Below are 6,910 nucleotides of genomic sequence, written 5' to 3' on the forward strand. Positions count from 1 at the left end.
CCTCCACTTAATAAGCGGGATCGTCTTGAATCACCACGGCAGCCGGGGCCTCGCCTCACCTCGCCGTCGCTACGATCGGTCGTTACCGTTCCATCGCGCCACGTACGCGCGTCCACGCGGCGTGTATTATTGGTTTTCGATAGGAATAGAAGATTCGACTCTCTTTTTCAGAGAGAGACGGAGTAGCTCTTTTTTTTCTCTTGTCTGAATTTTTTTATTGTTACACAGAGGTTTCTTTCAGAGATCAAGTTGAAAAATAGGGGAGATTCTTGATTCGTTAACAGCGAGTCTCTAATAAATACGCAATTTTCGATAGTTTGCATATTTTCGTACGTCACTTGCAAGACAAGTAACCGTTGTCTGATTGTTTTTCCTGGTGTTTATCTCAGAGGACAGTTTACAAAATAGATAGACTGAACTCATTCTTTCATATAGAATCATCCCCTTTCCAGTTGTATCGTCAAATTGGAAACATCCTGTACACAAGGTTGGCTCGAGTTAACCGAGGTCAGCCCTCTGAGCGCACCAAAATTTCGGAGCTTCGTAGCCAAGTTTGATACCTTTATCGACATGTATCTTTCGACAGTTACATTCTTTGGACCACCAACGAGTAAACTGATTATTCCGAGCTGTCTGTGCTTGGACACGTGACACTCGAGCGCGGGCTAAACAGCGTTAAAGTTCGAAAGCGAAGGCTCGAAAGGTGGTTAACGATCGATTGATCGAGGATCGATCCGGTCAGAGGCAGAGTCCCGTGGCCGAGCGGAACCCGCGGACGTCGCCCAGCGGGAACAAACATAATTCCTCTCTCATTGTAGTTGCTACACGTCCTGACTTAATAACAAGCCCTCTCGCTCGCATCGGCCGGCTACTACCACCGAGACTGCTATACCTCTCCGGAGCCACTCCTCTTCCGAGGCAGTCGGCGACTTTTATCGTTTTCCTGACGATGGCTCTCCTGGAGAAAGAAGAAGAAGAAGAAGAAGAAGAAAAAACTACAGGCCAGTAAAATGATTTGTATACTCGCGACGACGCGGCGCTCTAAAGTATACACCGCCGGACGGATTTGTACAACAGTCGTCGGGTTTCCGAAATATCCTCGGGAAGGGCTGGTTAACAAAAGGTCCGTATGCTCTCTGTGGATCTATCCCCGAACTTGGGAAAGCCACGCTCGTAGAAAAAGGTACCGGTATACATACACACGCGCAGACACGCACATGCGTGTACACACAGCACGATGAAACTCGCTCGAAGCCACGACCAGTTCCGTCATAATTGGCCGGGGCCAATGGCGTACAACGTAACACGATAATTATGACGAGACAACGACGTGAAGCAAACGCGCCTAATCGGCCTCCCCTTTTCTCCCAGAAATTTGTTTGGGGAAACCATTTTTCACGGACGGACAGTAATAACAGCGCCGATCCCGATTGCGACCCGTGATTATATCGGGCCAAAGCGGCCCCCTCCCTCCCCCCTCTGTCTTCCCCTCCACCACTCGTTTATCCCTCTGTCTGCCTCCGCTCGAAATGCCGTGTAGATTATTTTATTCCGAGGAATCCCAGGCGATCTACGGATCGCTCTCTCGACCTCCCGATGATTAACCTCGGAGGCTGGCTCTCTTCGCGTGGTGGATTCTCCATTTTTATTCGTCGTGCGAGATTCGTTAAAGAAACGGAACCGATGCTGAAGTTTTGGCAGCAAGAACAGAAGAAACTGCAGAAATTTTTATTCCGTTAATAACTGTAATATAATTGAGACGATAATATATAGTTGCAATTATATACTACTGTAGTGTTTAATTTAACTAAAACGCCTGTAAATTCTCTACTTTGGAAATTAATTTTTGCACGACACTCAGCCACAGTTTCCCTCGTGTTTCCTGCACGTAAAAAGACCCAATTGAAATTGTGTACATTAAAGCTCGTCAATTCGTTCGTAAATTTTGCACGTAAATTGCGCCGATGTTCGTCTAGGTCGATGAGACACAAACACGACTTGACTTTTGTCAATTAATCGGCAATAGAATCGTGCGAGGGAAGCACGTTCGCATATATTCGTTTCAGGAACACCCGACAATCAAGCACGTCAGGAAAAATATTCGAACGCGACCGCACGATTTATCGCCGCGCAAACTCGCCTCTAATTAACTAAGATCGTCGTTATTATTTACATCCGGCGAATCGCCGGGCATCAATTCCAGCATTAAGCGTTAGCTGCTGGTGGCGCGGGGCCTCTTGGCGCGTATATCTCTTCACCGTCATTTATTCCTTTATTCCCGGCCGCCTCTATCGGTAATTAAGTTACGTACATTATTTTCTACGTGGCTATTCGTTTCTGTCCCGCCACTCGCCACTCTGCCCTGTGCCGCATGGTATCGTGGCAGCCGGGGGCGGCCGATAAGGGGCACGTCGGCGGATGCGGCCGAACTTAATGAATCGGAAGGAATAACGGCAATCAGCGAAATATAAATGAGAGACGGTGTGGAAACGATTCTTGGCTTGCGCGTCACGCACGCACCGTGACTCACGCCGATCCAATGCCAACGGGACGAATCGAGGCTTAATTATGGGAATATAGGCGCGTTAGACGTTACTACGTACACTTCTCTGCCGGGCAAGAAGCTGAGTCTCTGACGGGAGGAATGGAATTTGAATTTAAAGGATGTACGTAACTGGTGATACGATCGATTAGCAGGTGATTCTGCGTGAAAGAACGACTCGAAGAGAAAGAATAACGTTTTCTCGTCAAAGCCGTTCGTCTTCGAGAAAAATCAAATACACTTTTAGATCATTTCGTGCCGTACAAGCGTGAACAATCGACGCAAGAATGTTCCACGTGCAAAAAGTGTGGAATTGAAAATTTTTCAAGGATGCATCTTGCAAGGAAATCTTATTCTACTATTTTTTATACTTATCTTCGCAAGTAGAATAGTTTCTCTTCTTTCCTGCCATGTCGAGAATTAGCTAAATTCAAGAATACTTGATAAATTTTCAAATTCAATTTTCTCGAGAACGAATGCTTCTAAGAAAACATTATTTTTCCTTTACGTTTTTGAATCACTCTCTACTCGATTGTACCCAGTTACGAGACACGGTGTACATTTCATTTTGATTATTAGTGAAGAAGAATATCAAAGAGACAACGAGGACATAGATTAATATTAAGGAATGTTTTAACGATCAGACTACGATTTATAAATATAATTGTAGAGATAGAAGTTGAATTTGTTTCGTTAATTAAATGTCATAACGATACTTTACTTTGGTGTACAAAGTACAAACTACCGTGTTGTACACATTGAAATTTCTGACAAATGCTCGAATGCATCCGCAGATAACTGAATTTCCTGCCTTGTACAATAGTAAACGCAAGATTACTGCGTTTATAAAGATGACTATGATCTAATAAAAATATCTATGACGATATACATGATTTCACATAATTTCTACATTTTATACATTTTCTCTCCATTGTACAATATTTGTGTATTTTCTTCAATTTCCTACGAAATGGTAACAATTCGCAGTTAACAGTCAGCGCTTCAAGTGACACGTTCTACCAAGCAACCGAACGTAACGATCACGCAATCGTTACTAATATCCTCGCAACAACAAGAGGATCGCGTTCTGTGTTCGCAAACGTGTTCGTAACTCGAGAGAAAAAAAGGTCGAAGGGACGCGAGAACCCGAAGGACAATGCCTGGTCCGCAATAACTCGGCATAGCAGCGAGATGTGTTTTTAATTCCGCATAAGTCCGCTACGGTCTAGCGTGACGGAGACTGCAGGTGGTGTGGGTGAGTTTTCTCCGGGGAGAAGACGTTATTAGCGGGGGCATTAATCAGAGCACGCCTAGCCAGGTCCGGATGGCGGAGAGCTCGTAGCAGCGGAGCCGAGGGTTGCGCTGGAGGAAAGAAAAGGAGAAAAGAAATCCTCGAAGAGGCCGCGGGGAGGTGAAGAAGGTGAAGGAGAGACGAGGAGAGACGACGGAGGCAAGTTGAGATATGAAACGAAGGAAAACTTAGCGAAGGCATCCCCCTCCAACCTTGTCGTTCCTCCGAGTGTCGGAGACTCCGCTCGTTTCTCTCCTTCTTCCCCTCGTTTCCTATCCAACCCTCTCGTTTTCGTTCGTTTCGCCTTCGCGTGGCGGAAGGGCAGCGCCTCGACGCGGCTCACAGATGAACCGTTTTAATGAAAAGATGGCGTCGTCAGCGGGGGCGGAAGGAGCGGCAGGATGCCGATGCCCCCGCGTCAGCGGTGTAACGCCGGGAGAGAGGGTTGCTTTAGCCCCGCTCATCAGAAACCACTGCATGAGTCGAGGCTCAAATGAAATTGCCGCTATAAAAATGATGCCCCGTGTATATGCCCCGGGTATTAGATGGCGAGGAAAGCCTCCGGGCTGATACGCCGCCTCGTACGCGTCTCTTTTCAGATTCCAAAGTCCCCGAGTTCGTTCATCCTTTGATAAAAATTGATTTTCTGATTTTATATTATTTCGCGGCTTGGTTGTTTTTGTTACACGGTGAGAATGTAAGATCATTTTACGAATGGAAATCATAGGTGACACAGAATAAATCTTAGTCATCTTATATTTTTTTCCTTTGTTCTACTCTTATACAGATTAGTTACAAAGCAAGTGTCTACGCAAAATTTACGTATATTAAATAAAATTCATATACAATATGAATAATTATTAATTTCACCGATATAACAAGTTTTAAAAATAATCCAACTGAACATCGGGACTTGTTAACGAATGAATTAGTTAAATACTTCCTAACATAACGAATTGTTATTTAATTGACAATGGAATTTCAAAATATGGAACACGTGATGTATTTCCTGACAGGTGTGCAAACCACCGTGTCTCGTCCAGAATAAGTTACGGCCATTTACGTATTTATATAAAAAATTGAAACGTGCGTTTAATATGCAAAATCGTACAAAATATCGAGGGAGGAAGGGTGACGAGGAAGAAAGTCATTGACTCGACGGTTGATTCTCGTAGCTTATAGCTGGTAACTTGGACCACCCACGCAGCCACCCACTGGCGAGTAAACGGGTGAACGCCGGTCGCATACACTGCGGTGTCGAGACAGAGAGCGGAAAGGAAGGAAGAAAGAAAGGAAGGAAGGAAGAAAGGAAGGAAGGAAGAAAGGAAGGAAGGAAGGAAGGAAGGAAGGAAGGAAGGTAGCACGTTCATTTTTCTTTTACATTCGCAAGGCGCGGAAAGAAAAATCACCGGTTCTCATTACGCTCGACACGTAGGCAGCTTTATGAGTCTCTCCCCTCCCGGCTGGACGTTCAACCCTGCCCAGCCCGTATCTTTCCGCCGTTGCAACCCCGCAGCCGCCACGGCGGAAGCGCGGAAGCGGTGCAAGAAGAAGATATTATTTATTTCGTAAATTAACTCCGGCCGGTGGCGAACGTGACTGGAAAATCCTTCGTAGCTTCGCGCCCGTACTTTACCGCTTTTATTAATCGCCGCCATTCGCCTGGCTAAGAACCGGCCGATCCCTTTTTGTCTTGCTTGCCCATCTCCCTCCCTCCCTCCCTCCCTCCCTCCCTCCTGTAGGAAGGACCCACACCCACGCGTCCTGACGCGTAATTAGAAGGGCGGGCGAGACGTCCCGTGACGCGTGCCTGATTGCGGATTGCACACGGAAGGAGTTTTAGGGGAGTCGGGGGGTGAGGTGGATTCTTAATTGAAAAGGTATTTCAGGCATTTCCGGTGTTCCATCAGCTACACGGCGGGAAAGGAAAAGCATCAATGATCTTGAAAATTCTGAAAGAAATGATCTTGGAGAAAAGATAGTCTTATTATTCAGTTGTATTGATCTTACGATACCATCATGCTGGGTGAAAGATATTTTTTACATCGTCACGCGTCACAATTTGAAAAGACATTTAGATGGACTCACTTGAATGGAACGTCGTTAATGTACGTATACAGGATGCGTGATACCACCGAACAGGTGATGATTCTACGTGCAAAAATAAGTCGAAAAAAAGTCTCGTTTGTTTACGAGAAAATCGAGTTTGAATGTTGTGTGTGGTATGATCATTTCGCTGTCTTCTGTAAAGTTTATATTCTGTCTTTGGTCATAGGGCTACCAGCTGCTCTTATTGTTAGTCTGTTTGTATCAAGTTGTTTTGTAACAATGTTTCGCTACAGCAGTCGTGAATACGTTGACATGGTGAAAGCGTTAGGAGCTTGTTAAAGAAATAGTGTATGCTGAAACTAGTGAGAATGTTTCACAGCTAAAGGAAAGAATAGTAAATGCTTTCGATCAAGTAAAGCGACGAAATGATGCGGCGTCAGTCCATGATTCACTGATAAGAAGAGCGAGGTTATGTACAGGTCAGCAAGGCCGACACTTTCAACAGTGTAATGTAACTAATCGTTAACATATTACCTGCACATATTCAAACTCGATTTTCTCGAAAACGAACCTTCAAACCAAAAAATGTTATTCCTTTTCTTCGACTTATTTTCGCGAGGGGAATCATCATCATCCATCCTGTAACATCCTGTATAGCTGACGTACAATATTTTTCATTTATTTTCGTCGAATCTATTCACTGTTTGTCCTTCTTCTTCTTAATATCATAAATTTTTTTGTCCACAGGTTACATTGCTCGAGACCTGGAATACTCGAACTTTATTGCAGTTTAAGTGAGTAACACTTTTGTAGTCCATATTCTAATTTTTCTAGTAAAGAAACGAATGAACGTCACACTTGTAGAAACTTTTTTGATTATATTACATAGGTTATATAAAACATTTTGAAATTTCATGAACACATTAGTCGTGTTTGTGACGTGTATAAAAATTACAAGATATTTCACACAGAGATCACAAAAGTCATCCATTACATTAATAATTCGAATCTATAATTACACAAATAAA

At 44.2% G+C, this 6,910-nt stretch overlaps 1 long non-coding RNA gene across 1 annotated transcript; it reads left to right on the forward strand.

Moving 5' to 3' along the window:
* The first annotated feature begins 1,018 nt into the window (after positions 1-1,018).
* On the forward strand, positions 1,019-6,305 carry LOC122536993. The gene is made up of 3 exons (XR_006308525.1): positions 1,019-1,183; positions 5,191-5,197; positions 6,296-6,305. It is a non-coding gene; the product is annotated as an uncharacterized LOC122536993 (long non-coding RNA).
* Positions 6,306-6,910: the final 605 nt, after the last annotated feature.

This window comes from Frieseomelitta varia, unplaced genomic scaffold, assembly GCF_011392965.1.
Source record: "Frieseomelitta varia isolate USP_RPSP 00005682 unplaced genomic scaffold, Fvar_1.2 scaffold_883, whole genome shotgun sequence".
Classification (NCBI taxonomy): Eukaryota; Metazoa; Arthropoda; class Insecta; order Hymenoptera; family Apidae; genus Frieseomelitta; species Frieseomelitta varia.